The following is a 14,294-nucleotide window of genomic DNA, read 5'->3' on the forward strand; positions in this document are numbered from 1 at the left end:
CTGCATATGGAAAAAACTTCACGGTGTTTGTCAAGGCTTTGACACTCTGTGTAGTTTTGGGCGAGAATGTGGCGGCCGCATTCTGAAGCAACAAATGCGCAAAAAATGAAGCAAGAAATGTGGCAGCCGCATTTGAAATGATGGCGAAAACGCTCGAGGCCCGTTTACTTAGATTTAGGTGCACGTTAAAGACCCCAGGTGGTCGAAATATCCGGTCTACATTTCCGTCGCTTCCCTTCAGGTGCCGGTTAGTCTGCGCGAGAAACGTCTCTTGTTTGCGATTGCACCCCAACGGAAGGCTGGTAATTACTGTTGTGTTGTTGAATCCCAAACCAGCAATTACGGAAGACTGGTAGTTGGTTTTTTGTTGTGGAATCTCAAACCAGCAATGACACACGAAGGGGTTGATGACAGCAGTGAAATTCCACCGACTCGCAACAGAATGCACGAAAGAGACAGCCGACAAGCATGAATTACTGCTGTGCGCAGTACAGCGTAAGTAAACTCTTGTTGCAGGCGCTGACAGTTCTCGTCGGAGTTCACGCGTCCTGAGAAATTGATTATGTGCTCTATGCACTGAACAAGACCGGAGTTCATTCCTGCATCACTAGTATACCAATCAGTCGAGATTCTGTGAGGTACAAGGCCGCTTCCTGTTTGAACCGGCGTAAGTGAAGCAGAAATGAGTTGCACGCACTACTTAAAATGCCTACACATGCCATATCTATGCTGTGCGTTGAAATATTCTGTACAATTCTGAATCTGTTGACGTAAAGGCAAATGACGGCTGCACACTCGCACACAGCGGAAGACACAGCGGCCCATGCACTTGCCGCAGGAAATGCAACCCTCTCGTATGAGGGAGCAGGGCGACGCAAGCTTCGGGAAAAAAAGCGTTACGCGTTTTTGCGCGTATTTAAGTTTTCTAGCGCAAAGACGCAGCTATTGCTATGGGAGTAGGTATAGCCTGGTCACACGTGCATTTTCACGCGTATAGCCATCCTTGAATTGTGAAACGCACTTCGCCCCGACGAGGACGACGCCATCTACGCTTAACGAAAATTAACAATTAATGATGTCTTCTCCGATCACACGGGTCGTCTCAATGATGCGTTTTCGAAGACTGGTCCATTCAGTGGCGCGATGAGAGACTGTTGCTCCAAACGCCCAGTGTACCTGTCGTACTTACTGTATCTACTGAGCTTACTTTACTTTTTACTTCATTACTTCACAAGCACACGCACACGCGAGGGGGGGGGGGCGGTCCCATGTCTTTGATATACATGTATAGAGTCTGCGTAAACGACCGATATTTATGATCGATCACGTGACGTAGAGGAAAACAGAAGGTCCCCCCCCCCCCGGTCGGGCCGGTGAACCCCCCCACCGCAACAAAGTTCTGGCTACGTCCCGGCCGGCATTCGTCAATGTCCCTGAATTTGAAGGACGTCGTTGTGCCTCCAGATGGTACGTCCGTCGTCTGCGACATTTCTACCGACACACATAGACCATACATTCCGGCATCCTTTCGCAGACGTCTATTCGAAACCATGCACAACCTGTCGCATCCTGGCATACGCGCGACACAGAAGTTCCTTTCCAGTCGTTTCGTTTGCCCTCGGCTAAACGCGCAAGTTCGCGATTGGGTTCGCTGCTGTTTGTCGTGTCAACGCTCTAAGATCCAGCGTCATCCAATTTCTCCTGCCAAGTCCTTTCTTTCACCGGATGCTCGTTTTGACACCACACACCTGGACCTCGTGGGCCCTCTCGCACCTTCAAAAGGTTACTGCTACCTGCTGACATGTATCGACTGCTATACACGGTCGCCAGAAGCTGCACCTATACCTGGCATCTCAGCGCCCACTGTTGCTGCAGCTTAAGTGTCACACGGATTGCAAGGTTTGCCTGCCCATCCACAATAGTCACCGATCGCGGTCGGCAGTTTGACTCGGCCCTCTTCAACGAGCTACTCAAGCTACTCGGAACGACACGTTTGCGCACGGCTTCTTACCACCCGCAGCCCAATGGACTTGTTGAGCGTTTTCACCGGCATCTGAAGGCCTCCCTTATGGCACATGAATCACGGGAGAAGTGGGTCCTACATTTGCCTATCGTCTTACTTGGCATCAGGGCCGCACTCAAGAGCGACCTAGATTGCTCCTGTGCTGGTCTAGTCTACGGCACTCACCTATACGCCTTCCATGAGATTTCTTTGTCACCCCCAGCAAAACACCTACACTGTAAAAAAAAATTTCTTCAGTTTACGGTGAAAGTTTAAGGTAAAACGTTGCCGGACACTTTTCCGTAAATGAAAAACAGCGTTTCCGTAAAACGGATAGTCTGTAAAAATTTTTTCCGTTGAATGGAAAACGGAGAGTTCCGTCAAATAGAAAACGGTGAGTTCCGTCGAATGGAAAACGGAGAGTTCCGTCGAATGGAAAACGGCGATTTCCGTAGAATGGAAAATGGTGATTTCCGTAGTTGTGATCACGCAATTGTCTGTATTTTCCAAATACAAACGGTGAGCTCCGTAGAACGGAAATTCTGTAAATTGAGCACCGTACTTTCCTAATTAAAAATGGACAGACCGTAGTGAGGAAAGGTATGCACATAAAACACACAAAAAGAACAGAAAGGAAGTAGAAACACCTTTTTTTGTTCTTCTTGTGTCCATGTCTTCTATGCTTGCGTGCCTGTACTATGAATCCGTACGAACTTCTTCACCTTTATCTTGCTTCGTATCAACAGGTGAAAAATTTGTTTTGTAAATGATGATGCGGGTGTATATCTCCAGCAAATGAGAAAATTGTTTGTTTCATTGAAATAAGTTATACCAAGTTGTACATTACAACATGGCTAACTCAGATCAGATATAGCTTGAAATGGGGCAGAAATCGATGCACATAAGTGGACATACACCACACTGAAAATGCTGTGTGTGCACGTTTACTCCTTGTGTAACTGTGTTCTACACCGCTTCATCTTCGTGTCAGTGTTGCCATGTTGCATTTGAGTTCTGTACATGACGTGTACAAAGCATACATACAAATTCGTGCCCAAAAAGCAACAAGCCACCTGAAACTGAACGAAACTGCATGTTTATTGTGCGTTACTGAAAAAAACTTGCAAGATAAGACACTAGAAATGGGCTGACTAGAAGGATTGGTTGAGAATCGGAATGACTGGTTGCTTGCAGATGCCTCCTGCCTTTGCCTGAAAAGGAAAAAAAAACAATAAATTAAGACTCTTTATTAGTAGTAAAATCTCGTTACAAGAGACACTCGGTTATGAGAGACATTTCAAAATCATTTGGTTGGTTTTCCTATGTTTTCCATGTTAACATTGCATACAAGAGACATGGTTACAAGAGACACTCGGTTACTAAGGACAACTTTTTTGATGTCCCTAGAGCAAATTCTTCACTATTTATAAGAGACACAACCCAGACACGCTCACGTAATGCGGCTAACGTCGTACTAACCGGTATGCGCTGCAATTTTCACTCCCTTGGCTCTATTTTGTTTCGTTCCGCAGCCGGCTGTCATTCCTCGCATGGTTCAGTGCAGTCCTCGCATGGTTCAGTCTTCAGTGCGTCAACATACTATCTCCACCGCCTTAAAAAGTTATAATTATATGCTGTGTTCCCCAAAAAATTTGCCGTTTTGTCCGTCTGCTTTTCGAAGTAACCTGTAGCACTTTCGCGACGTAAATGAACCTTCAACAAGTAGACATGGACCCCATATGTGGCAGCTACAGGCAGTACCGTTTATTCTGTCCATTCCTTGACTGGCAACCCCAGAGCCAAACAAATAATGCAACATGTCGTTCCAGACAGCATTACTTAGGTGACGTGCTTAATTTGAGAATTCCGCCTCTCCTAAAGAAATTTTAAAGTAAAGCTCAAACTAAAGCAATGTCCAAACATGAGCGCTTCTCGTGGATTTTGAGAGTCAACGAGGGCAGAGCTATTTGCCCAAACGTCTGCGACTTCAATGGCAACAAGATGGCCAAATTCCGTGCTGTTAATTGATGCAGAGAAAAACACACTGAACTTAAAACATGTGCAATGATGTGTTTTCAAAGTTTTACTGTATATCGTAGCAGGGATACTCCGTGGTAATTAGTTGGAATTCAAGCTATTTGCCTGCAGTCTGTGCCAAAATATTCTTAGAGCCATAGCCACAACAATTTTTCTTTGGGATTAATCAAAATACGGATTCAGCAGAATCCAGAAAAAATGCTTCCAACTGAACAGGTGCTTCTATATTTTATTTTCAAAGACAATTCTTTTTCTTGCGAAACTAACGATGAGGGTAGCTATAGGGGCTTGTTTGTATGGCATATTTTATTTTATTGCAGCGCAAGGCTGAACAACAGGTACAACAGACAACATTTGACATGCACACAGTGTTAACTTCCAACATCAGATTTATTTCCTGTTCTCGTCACTATATATACCCTCAAAACGTCATACAACACGTGTGAAGGCTCGGTAAACATGAACTAAAGAAAACCAGGAACCACACGTATGCAGTTTTTTTAGCCACACAGATTGACACATGTACACGTTTAACGCGAACAAAGATAATGAAGCTCTTTAGAGGATAATGAAATTGAAGGCTTACTGATGCATGCGTCACCAAATGTTGATATGTTCCTAGTGTCTATAGTTCAGCGAATTATCTTGCACCTGCTTCTATTCATGATGACTGCTTTTTTGAATCTAGGTTTGCACTTATCTTTGGCAATGAAGGGCAAGAAAACCGTCAGCAGCCAGGGTATTTAATTTGTTATTGTGTTCTCATAGCCTGTCATTTATACATCTAACAGTTTGGCCAATGTAGGACCCTCCACACCCAAGAGGAATGCGGTATACAACACACGCGATATAATCAATGAATTTGCTTTTACGTTCCTTCTCGCATGCAGTATCCGAAATTCTTTCTGGCCTTGACTTCCCACACAGGCTCATTAATTTAGTAGGCGTCGAAAAAACAACATTGATGTCACTCCTTCCAGCAATCTTTAATCTGTGGGAGAAACTATGTATGTAGGGCATGGCAGCAATCTTTTTATTTATATCGGTACTTGTACCATATACCTGCTCAGAACCTTTTTGCTGTGCCTTTTTAAGCAGTCCTGCTGCGACTGACATGAGCACATGGCTCGGGTAAACAAAGCTGCTTAAACGTGAGACTTGCCGTTCGAAGCTATCGTGCATTAGGTGCAGGATAACCATGTGACGGGAAGTTTGGATTCCTTCACATTAATTTTGTGCTCACCGATAACAAAACCTGCTGGGGTTAAGAACCTAGGGCAAGTAAGCCACTTTTACCATTTCATTCCGTGCATACAAAACTTGAAGAGGGGAATCATGAAGGTGTGTTTCAGTGAAGCGCTCAAGAAGCCATGCCGGCACCTAATGCACAATAGCTTCAGATGGCAAGTCTCACGTTTAAGCGGCGCTGGTTACCCGAGCCAAGTGAAAAAAGGTTCCGAGCAAGTGAATGGTACAAACACCGACATAAAGAAAAGAAAGGTTGCTGTCATCCCCTACATACATAGTTTCTCCCACAGAATAAAGATTGCTGGAAGGTCTGATATCAACATAGTTTTTTCAGCTCCTAATAAATTGGCGAGCCTGTGTAGGAAGACAAAGCCAGAAAGAATTGCGGATACTGCATGCGAAAATGAACATAAAAACAAATTCATCGATTGCATCACGTGTGTTGTATACGACATTCCTTTGAGTGTGGACGGTCTTACATTGGTCAAACTGGTAGATGTATAAATGACAGGCTACGAGAACACCATAACAAAGTAAATACCTGGCTGCTGATGGTTTTCTTGCCCTTCATTGCCAAAGATGAAAGTGCAAACCTAGATTAAAAAAAAACAGTTATCATGAGTAGAAGCAGGTGGAAGATGATGCGATCTTTGTTCGCGTTAAACGTCTACGTGTCTGTCAATCTACGTGGCTAAAAAACTGCATGCGTGTGGTTCCCGTTTTTTTTAGTTCATGTTTACCGAGCTTTTACACGTGTTGTATGACGTTTTCAGGGTATAGTGATGAGAACTGGAGACGAATCTGTTGTTGAACGTTAATGCTGGCTGTGCGTCAAATTTGCCTTTCTGTTGTCCTTGTCGTTCAGCTTGCGCTACAACAAAATAGAAGATATCATTGATTTCATTGTCGTTAGGCTCGGGCACAAAATAAAATTTGTTCACCAAAATTAAGTGGTCACCAGGCATGTCTAGTTGAATTTATCTGAACATGCTCTACTGTCGGTGGTGAAGATGTTGCCAGTTTAAAGGGCTGCAAGAAGGCACTAGTTATGTTTTCTAGGGCAAGGAGGCAACAGAGTATCTTACCTAAGGCAAGTAGTCACAGGAGCCCTGGATCAGTAGAAGAAAATTTATAAAATAATAATTGGTTGGAACATATATGTCACACACTTCTGAGTCACCAAGCGCTTGTCTTTGTCTCCCTTTCTTGTGCCTGTGTATTTTTATTGCGCTAAGTTACTTGTTCATTTATGCACTATGATGATGAACTTGTTTTGGAAAACTTGAAATGTGTACCTGACGTTTGACTCCCTTTTGCATGTAAGTAAACATTATGAACTTGTCGCTGTGAACAGTCATCTCCATCTGCTGTACACTTGTGATATAGGGTTAACAGTATTTGAAGGTTTGTGCATTAAGGCAGGAGAGCAGCACTTGCTGGATGGCTCATCAATTAATTTGCAGAAAAATGCAGCAGTGTGCAACAATTGCATCACTAATGACCTTGAAAATCTTGTTATTCATTTGTAAACACCTGTTGTCAAACAGCCTGCTGACTAAAGGTCTGAACACGTTATACAGAATTATAGCAGGTACTACTACACGAAAGAAAACCTGTAATAGAACCTACCAAATACCGTATCAGTGTAGTAGCAGGTCAAATGGCTCCTCAATGCTTGTGTCCTTCCTGGGAGAAGGAAAGAAATGTTAAGCTTACACTGACAGCTCTAAACCACACAAACGTAACTGCCACAGGACATGAGGAGTTGTAACTACTTACAGTCAACCTGCTTAACCATCTCATAGACATTCAACGACAGAATGTACCTTCATGGAGCCTCTAATCTATGAAATTCATGCTGTAATACAAACATGCTAGCAGACAGAATCAAAATTGCATGCATGGAAATTCTCAGGAAAACTATATTTCCTAGCTACCACAGTCCACTCCTTGTGAAGTACAAGTGACGGTCTAAGCTACAATCAGAAGGTGGAAAATTCGGTATCCTTTCTAGTAAACAACTAACCATATCTCTACCTGTACTCAGCTATACAAAGGTGAATCACAAGTACTATACTGATAAAGAAAAGTTCAGAACTGCTGCTAAGTGAGTGCTATAAATAAATGATTTCGAATTTATCTTCATGTAAGACTAGGCGTGTTAACTTTCTTTACATTACTTGAAAGACTGGTCAGAAAAATATTGCATTCAGTCAATATTGTGATTTGCAAAACAGTAGTAAGAGGTTAAGGTGGGAGACCCTCATGTGGTATGTTGCGATGTTTCAAGAAATTGTTTCAAGGAGCTTCTTTTTTTAACCCTTTCACATGCCAATTAGTTGTGTTGATTGAAAACTTAGCTTCAGCGCATTTCTTACATTTTCATATTCATAAAATGCTTACAGAAGTACAATAGATTAGGAGTTTTCAGTTCTTTAGTGCGTTTGTTAAGTTTATAGAATGTGCACTCCATACAAAAACTCAGTGCAAGTACATCAGATTTGCAAACATCAACTATTTCATGTCTACCAGGCTTGAATAGCACCTATCCAGCCATTCGAAAATTATGACTGGTGCAACACACTGTGAAATACGATGAAAGAAGTGACATACATACAATTACATACACCAAGCAAAGTACCCAACCATCTACCTTCATATTTCCTTTACTAAAACAATTTGCCTGTGTAATTCAAACATGCAGCACTATTTCAATTAGAAGAGTTTGAAGATGTACGGGACACATTTTAAATATCCTTACTTTAATCAATGCCATTGCTATTAATGCACTATCTTGGTGTATTGAATTGTGTGCATAGCTTCGGAAAGGATCAATCATATTCATGTAATCTTTACTGAAACTCAAGTTTTGTGATGAGGCCACACGACAGATGCGGGAGTTAAAAAAGCATCTTTATAAAATGCTGTAGAAAGCAAGTTGAAGCAAGTTTCTACAACCTCTCGCAATACCGTGCTGTTTCCCATGAGTGTTCTAACAGTTCCTTGTAACATGATGCACTGTTTTCACAGACATAGCTTGAATCATTGTATCTCAAGTTTTGGAAGCAACTTATGAATTGCTATAACAAGCAGATTTGAAGCCCCTACCCAGACTGCACAGCCACTTTAACACCACGTGTAATGAATTATGTCATCCATATGGCACAGTTTCCGATTATATTCCCAAGCATGAATCTTATAATTGCAAGTTATGCAAGAGTGTACTTATGCGATTACTTGGGGACAGCACGAAAAGACGGGAGAAGGCTAGACAACATGAATGCAGGCAAAGAATTTTGTTTACAGACAAACATATATATACTAGGCTTGTTGTCCTGCGTAGTTGCAGCTGCTGGATAGCGGGATAATCTAAACAACTACCGCACAGTTGATGAACTGCTGTTCTGCCTTTTGCTACACTTTTCGTCAAGGCTCGGTCCGAGTCACCCTTTTCGCACAATGTACCCCGATTGCTCGACGTGAAAAATAAAAGGAAAGTTCCAGCTTTCCCAACAGTCTCTTTGACACTATGACTGACCTTGTGAATATGATATAACAGTGGCCACCACACTTTAAGCAAATGTTAGACATGGGTTCAGAAGCTCTCCTCCACTTGGTGATGCCTCAAATTCTTGAGGACGCCTTTTGGTGTTCCTCTGATGAGCTTCACAGCGAAAGAGTGTGCCGATGCGGAAGGCAGAATACCCTCCTCCAAACATTGGGCATAGCTCCAGCATACATAACACTAACCGAAGAAAACCCTGCGGTCCAGAAATGGAAGATCACTGTCAAGTGGTAGTTTTTCCCCGTACGTGAACTCATCTAGCACTGCAGAGAAGACAGGAAGAAAATCACTCTACCCATTTAGTAGCCTTACTTCACCTAATATAGAGGAGAAAGTTGCCAATGAAGCAAAATAACTTTACTACACTGGTGCCCACAATAGCTAGTGTTTTACGGTTACCTGACAGTGTTTTTGTCTGTGAGAAGTTGCCAAGCAAGGCTACTCAAGGAGTTCAGCCATTTTTTAATGTCTCCTCCACAGTGCCAGGTGTGCTCATTGAAGTAAAACTACTGGAAGGCAAGCTCCAATATCTGGCTTGAAGGTTTTCTGTGGTGAGCATCGTGCTGGATCTATGCCCTACACTCAAAAGTGTCTTGGCCTTTCCTATTAGCGCACTTGAACACTGAAGCGTGTTGTTGCTACAGGAACATAAGGGCACTACCACGAAGTGGAGGGGAGCTTCAAGACCCAAGTATGGTTGCTTTTAACAGTGTGTTCGCACTGCCTTTCGCCATGCGTTGCCAAGAAGCATTTGACGGAGCTGAACATAGAGGTGAAGTCTTCAGTCGGAGTACTTCAAGGAAGCCAAGGCCTATCACTGCCGTACAATAGGTACACAAAGGAAGCTGTCAATTCAAGCAAATTGCTAGGGAGAGTTCGAACTACCTTTTTATTTTCAGGGCCAACAAGCAGGTCAGGTACGAAAATGTCAACCGGACCAGGTCAAGACAAGAAGTTTGCATTAAGAAGTATGTGCTGGAGATCATAGGAAGTGCATGCAGTTGGTGCTGTTTACAACATCCTACTGCCCTGCAGCAGCAATTATGTAGGACAAACAGGACGACGACACAAGGACTATCTTAGGAAACACGCACAGACCCTCGACACAAGATGGGGAAGCAACGTAGCTATTGATGCTGCTTTGTGCAGTTGTATATCAAGTTTTGAGCAAAGAATCCTCATGGCACATGTTCAAAACATAAAAAACTCGCAGAATAGCCCCCACATATGCTAGTGTGCATACACTTAATCTTCTAGACAAATTACGGTATTCAGATTAACTGCTAGAGCGTTCTGAACTGGGCTGGTTGGTGCATGTATAGGAAGGAACTGAATGGTGCCATAGACAGGATAAAGGGAATATGTTGCTGTGCCCGTTGCCTTCACTTCGTTCTGGTAGTAGTGCTGTTCATTCCCTTCAATATATTCATACATTTTGGTCATCTGACCACGTGACACAGCTGTGTGCTCAGGCTATATTTTACCTTGTTATGATACCTTCCAATGTCACACGCAAATCCGTCGAGGCATCTTCAGCTATTATAGCAAGCTGAGCAGTGGCTAACAGTGAGCTTAACTGTGGCTACACTTAGTTACCATGGAGCCCATGCATGACAGTGTTAGAGGTCAGTATGCAGGTGTTTTTGCATACTCATAGAGGCAAACTAAACGAAGAATTTTTATTGGTGCATGTTTTATCTGTTGCCTCATATCCCCAAATCTGGTGCTATTAGTGTTTTTTGAACACCACTCATGTGCAACGTAAACAAGTATGAAACAATCGCACTTTCAAGTCGACGTCCTCATGCTGAACCAATTGGTTGCCCCAGGAAGAACAAAACATCATTTATCTTTTGGATGCATCTGCAACAATTATTATACTTGTATAGGCATTGTCACTCAACCAACATTTGCAGTCAATGTCCATTAGGACTGCATATGCATGACTGATATACGATAGAATGGCACAGCTTACCAGAACAAATAGCACAATGCAAGACTGCTTTTCCACTGGTGTTGCAAGCAGGCCCCCATGACTGAGAAACTGAATGCAAGGCGGCACACAGACATCCTTCACTGGTGCAACAGCTGCAAATGAAATACTGATATCAGTTACTTTCTGACCGGTCATCCAAAGCAAAGCACAAACATTTTTATATACAATTAGACTATTGCATATAAGCTCGTCACTGAGTTACTGTTATTGCTGTGAGATAGCTCACAGTATTTTATAAAGTGCTAATGGCCTCGTTTAACTTCTTGCAAAAAAACTTTATGAAGCACTTTCTATTAGAAAAATGAGCTGACAAAATTTTTCCCTGCATAACTTACAACACATGCACGCATTTTAGAATTATTGCACTGATGCGTGTAAGCTGAAAATTAGTCTATGCAACTCGAGACAGTAAGTGTGAACCTCCCTTCAACATCAGTGTTGACATATAGTTTGGTTTGTTTTTACACTTGTTAGGAATATATATAACTTTGGAATGTCCGTAATGCACGTTTGGCCACCACTATTCTATGTCAAGGTTAAGTTAAAAATTACTTTTCGCATGCATTTGTTTTACAATTACGGCCGCATATGGGCCGAACTTAAGCGGCAATCCTCCCTCCCAGAATACGTGATATGCTGACGTACTGCGTCAGAACGTTAATCGTCAGCCTGGTAGCTGTCAAAAAAAAAACGAGTACAGATTGCCAGGTAGAAAATAATCCGTTTCCTTTGCAATGACTCTTAACGGGTATCACGCGGACAACTTTCAATTGCGATCGTGCACGATTGCTCGGGCTCTACTACAAACGAAAGGGCACCGTGTGACACCCGTGTTCTCTACCACTGCAGGTGGCACAAGGTTATGGCAGTAAGCACGCTCCACCGTCATTTGATTGTAATGAAGGGGCATGCACATCGAACATGCTCAATGAGGTCTTCATACATGAGCAATCTTCCAATCCCGGGCGTGAACACTGCGATTATGCACGCCCAGCCAAGGCACTGCGTCCGAAGCTTATAATATTGGCTAAAAATTTCACTGTGATGCAATACGTCACCGAATATTATTAACATAGCGTTGCACCGCGTCGAGAGAGATACTAACGGGTACAACGCCTTCACTTAATTTTGGAACGCCGAGCACACAGCACAACACAGTACTAACTGGAATGCTAACGTCCGTAAACCAGCGGCCACATTAGACGACAAAGGAGCTGCTAGAGGCGTCAACGCCGCTAATATTGCCTACACGTCTCAGTTGTAGTGAGTATGCATTCAACACAACATATGAAACACCACTTTATCACAGACTCGCAATGTCGCTTTGTCAATCCTCATGGCCAAGGAATCTCGTTAAAAAGCGTGCTCACACAACACAATTGAGCCCATCACCGGCCATCGCAGAGCATTTCGCACGCGCGACGTGCACCAACAACGAAAAAAGGACACTTAAATCACTTACTTGTGTAACAATCCAGCGCCGATTCCTTCCTATTTAGAGTGAAATCACAAATGCGACAGGAACACCACCTCCACCGTCCGCCATTAGCGAGTACTCGTACTGGAGTACTGGAGGAATCCAACCCAGCGTGTAGGCGCGATGAAGGGGTGGTAAGCAGCGCCACCGCTCAAAACCTACCTGCTTCTTTTTGTGTGTTTACTATGCTCGCACGCGAACAATGTTCAAACAGCGTTATCTATGGTGATATATGTAACTGGCAGTGAGAGTAGACAGTGTCTTTTCGTTATATTCTTTGCGTGTTCATTTTTCACTAGTAACATGTTCAGTTGCCCTCCTCATGAAATTACGGACGGCTCTCCGTATTTCAAAAACGGAGCTCACGTCCGTCTTTTTTACGTAGAATCCCGCCGTTTTTCATAAAACAGAATGGTCTACGTAAATTTTACGTAGGTTTTTGGTGTAAAATTACGGAAATTTTTTACAGTGTATGCCATCACCTGCCGACTACGTTGCCGAACGGCAAGATTTCTTCAGTCAGATACGCCCCGTGCCTACACGTTCACAAGAAGCAAAGTCTCCATACGTTTCTCCCGCATGCACTCGCCTCTGCTACCCACGTTTTCGTTCGTAACTGTGCCGTGCGGAAGCCTTTGCAGCCACACTACTCCGGGCCATATTGTGTTCTCGAGCGTCGTCCGACGACTTTTGTCAGTGAACGTCAACGGCCGATGAGACAGAATTGCTCTGGAACGTCTCAACCCCGACGACATTGAAGCACCCGCGCCATCGGACCCACCAATGTGCGACGCAACCAAGGAGGTTGAAAAAAAAAACTGACGCATCCCTGCCGCATCCATCGACACCGCCTCCGTCCGTGACACCCAAGGCCAACGCCAAGACACGCCGAGTCACGTGGACTGAGTGAGTGAGTGAATAAACTTTGATGGGGTCCAGCAAAACGCGATAAAACGCGCACCCGGCTAATCCTACGGTGGGACCGGCAGGTCTAGCCTGCCAGCCCGATCACGGGCACGTGGTCTTTTCATCGTTCGTCGGAACTTTCCTCCTCTCTAGCGGGAGGGGGGGATCTCTCTGTAGCGGCAGCAGCATCAGCGTCGCACGAGAATTACGTAGACGCTCGCGTCTACGCAAGGCATGAGCGGCTGGCACGCTCCGGCACAGGCTAGCGTTCCGCGAGAGATTAAGGATGCTACGCTAAGAGATCGAGTGTCGGTTTTTCCTCTCCCGCGAGAGCCCGAGACTTTACAGGTCTACGTGGTCACTTTGTCGCCAAAATGTAAGCAAGGGGAAGTTTATATTGTTACGGGGAGTATTTAATTAACCGTGAACGGCAAGCGTTTGCCTAGTCAAGACTGCACAGAGCGCACAGGTTCCAGCTGGTTTTCAGTCCGACAAGAGAGCCTCTGACCCAGCCCCACTACAATGTCTTTGTCTTTGCCATTGCTCGTGACATTATCCCCGGCCGATGAAGCACCGTCCCGGTGCTTGTTGTGATCAAAATGGACTATCACAGTTGTAAAGTTTGAGGCGGGAAACATGTACGACGTCAGTTCGCGGTGCGGCAGTCGATGAGGTGGATGCCATGGGAGATATCTCATAGGTGACAGGAGTCAACTGGCGCTGCACGCGATAGGGTCCGACGTACCGCGACATTAACTTTTCACACAGGCCGACGCGACGAGATGGGAGCCAGAGAAGGACGAGAGAGCCCGGTGGAAAATCAGTATCCCGGTGTCGACGATCGTAGATGGCCTTTTGTGCGGTCTGCGATGACGTGAGCCGAGCGCGGGCTACTGTGCGCGCGACGAGCGCACGCGTGATGACATCTTGCGCATAGGAAGTCGTGGACGTGGAGGCCGGATCAGAAGGGAGCAAGGTGTCAAAGGGTAGTAAGGGATGGCGTCCAAAGAGAAGATAGAAGGGTGAGTAGCCGGCAGTTTCATGACGCGATGAGTTGTATGCA

General features: G+C 44.3%; 1 long non-coding RNA gene across 1 annotated transcript; it reads right to left on the reverse strand.

Annotated features, from left to right (window-relative positions):
- Positions 1 to 3,105: 3,105 nt before the first annotated feature.
- Positions 3,106 to 12,412, reverse strand: LOC125940567 (uncharacterized). The gene is made up of 4 exons (XR_007463758.1): positions 12,311 to 12,412; positions 10,828 to 10,940; positions 6,917 to 6,973; positions 3,106 to 3,213 (listed from the first exon to the last, which is right to left on the reverse strand). It is a non-coding gene; the product is annotated as an uncharacterized LOC125940567 (long non-coding RNA).
- Positions 12,413 to 14,294: the final 1,882 nt, after the last annotated feature.

The sequence above is a fragment of the Dermacentor silvarum genome, chromosome 10 (genome assembly GCF_013339745.2).
Source record: "Dermacentor silvarum isolate Dsil-2018 chromosome 10, BIME_Dsil_1.4, whole genome shotgun sequence".
NCBI classification, from domain to species: Eukaryota; Metazoa; Arthropoda; class Arachnida; order Ixodida; family Ixodidae; genus Dermacentor; species Dermacentor silvarum.